The sequence below is a fragment of the Rhinopithecus roxellana genome, chromosome 8 (assembly GCF_007565055.1).
Source record: "Rhinopithecus roxellana isolate Shanxi Qingling chromosome 8, ASM756505v1, whole genome shotgun sequence".
In the NCBI taxonomy this organism is placed as follows: domain Eukaryota; kingdom Metazoa; phylum Chordata; class Mammalia; order Primates; family Cercopithecidae; genus Rhinopithecus; species Rhinopithecus roxellana.
In genome coordinates, this window is record NC_044556.1 from 35,201,683 (window position 1) to 35,204,119 (window position 2,437).

Consider the following 2,437-nt stretch of genomic DNA (forward strand, 5'->3'; position numbering starts at 1 on the left):
GAGGATGAAGTGATTACCCCAGGTCACCTGGCCACATTCCTCTCCTGGAGCCGGTGGCCACAACACCCGGCCGCCCCTCCACCAGTGCCGCGCTCCGAGGTCACGCAGCTGCCTACTACCACTAAGCCCTCAGTGAGGCCGCCTCCCACGCCCTGGAGACGTGGTCTCCCCTCCCGCGAGGGTCCCTCTGACCACACCCGGGCAACTAGGGCACCGCAGGCTGTTACCCAACTAACCATCAAGCACGGCGCCGAGCGCGTGCGTGGCGGGGCGGGGCGGGGCGGGGCTGCGCTCTCGGCACCATGCGGTCCCCACGCCGTAGAGCTCACCTGACTGCAATGGAAGGGACCGCTCGGCAGCCTGATAACGCGCCCCCGGCCGAGCCTGCGCAATGGGGACGCAGTCGGCTCTCGTGCCCTCTGCTCCCCCAAACAAGCGCGTGGAAAGCTTGGTCCGGGCTTCTCACAGCCGCGCGCACAGACTCGTTTTCCCCCCGCGTGTCTCCCGGGAGCGTCGCGGGCACCTGCACGCGTCCAGCACATAAACGTCGGTCTCACCCCTCAGTTTCTGCCAGAGAAAAAGGAAAAGTCACCTAGAGGCCTGACCCTGACGGGTGGGGGGAGACGAGCGCGCGGAGTAGCGGGAAGCGACTGAGGAGCGGGGACTGGGCAGCGTTTGAATGGATGCGGGTGCCGCTGGCACCCGGGATGACGCCGGGGGCCGGCGCTGTGGAGCCGGGCACGGGCTGGGATGTGTTCGGATTCCAATCCGGGCCTGACACCAGTTCAGTGACCTCGGAAAGTTCCCCACCCCTCCGGGCCTGTTTCCTCCCTCTGAAGTGGCGACAGTAACAGAACCGACCTCGTAGGCTCATGGGGAGGCCCTGAAGGGAGAACCCATGCAACTTGCCACCACAGAGCCAGGCCAGCGGCGGTTGGCGCCTGGTGGGTATTAAAGACGAGTCGGGAAAGAAGAGCAGGTAAGAGGGTGGGGAGACTGGCCGGTGGGTTGAGGTGTGCACCGCGGCCACGTTGGAGAAGCGGGAATGCAGGGGCCGGACGCCTATGGAGGATGCGTGTGTGGGGCCGGAGAGAATCGTGGCAGGCAGCGCTGGGGCTGATGCGCCTCACCCGGATTAGCCTCTGTAATCCTCACAGCCCCGTGAAGTGGGCACTGCCGTGAACATTTTGTAAATAAGGGACCCGAGGCTCAGAGAGGTGTAGTAACTTTCCAGACGGCCCAGCTTGTCAGCGGCCAGCATTTGAAGTCACACCCCAGAGCCTGTTTTTATCGTAATAGCCGCTTTGACCGGATAACCAATGTGTGTGTTGAAGTGATCAGATAACCATGGAGTGTCTCTGATGTCCAGAACTTTTGAGAAATACTGAAAAAGTATGAGGCAAGGCCCCTGCCTTCAAAGAGCTTGCAAGTTTTTGGGGGAGACTGAGTCAGGCACAAATTAACCAAGCACTTACTGCTTGACAGAACCCTGCCCTTCCCTCCTGTCTTCCTCCCTTCCAGGACTCACCCCCTCACTTACCCTCCCCCTCAGTTCTCTGCAGTCTACAGTCCTCCGCTCTACCAGCTGAGCTATCAAAGGGTGCACGTCCCCTTCAATTCTCACAAGAGATTGCAGAAGGGTAGAGGTTGGAGGATGAGGCTGGGCGCGGTAGCTCATGTCTGTAATCCCAACACTTTGGGAGGCTGAGGCGGGTGGATCACCTGAGGTCAGGAATTCAAGGCCAGCCTGGCCAACATAGTGAAACCCTGTCTCTACTAAAAATACAAAAATCAGCCGGTCATGATGGCATGCGCCTGTAGTCCCAGCTACTCAAGAGCCTAAGGCGGGAGAATTACTTGGACCTGGGAGGCGGATGTTGCAGTGAGCTGAGATCATGCCACTGCACTCTAGCCTGGGTGACAGAGCAAGACTCTGTCTCAAAAAATAAAAAAATAGGCCAAGCGCAGTGGCTCACGCCTGTAATCCCAGTACTTTAGGAGTCCAAGGTGGGTGGATCACGAGGTCAGGAGTTCGAGACCAGCCTGGCCAACATGGTGAAATCCCGTCTCTACTAAAAATACAAAAACTAGCCTGGCATGGTGGCAGACACCTGTCATCTCAGCTACTCAGGAGGCTGAGGCAGGGAGAATCACTTGAACTTGGGAGGCAGACGTTGCAGTGAGCCAAGATCATGCCATTGCTCTCCAGCCTGGGCGACTCTATCTCAAAATAAATAAATAAATAAATAAATAAATAAATAAATAAAATAAATAAATAAATAAATAAATAAATAAAAATAAAATAAAAAATAAAACAAATGGTGGTGGGGCAACTGGGTATCCAGATGCAGAAGAATGAAGTTGCATGAAATTGACTCAAAATTCATCAATAACAGACCTAAACTGTAAAACTCTTAGAAGAAAATATACAGTTAAT

The 2,437-nt window shown here is 55.9% G+C and overlaps 1 pseudogene; it reads right to left on the reverse strand.

Annotated features, from left to right (window-relative positions):
• Positions 1-325: 325 nt before the first annotated feature.
• LOC104658947 lies at positions 326-874 on the reverse strand (annotated as a pseudogene).
• Positions 875-2,437: the final 1,563 nt, after the last annotated feature.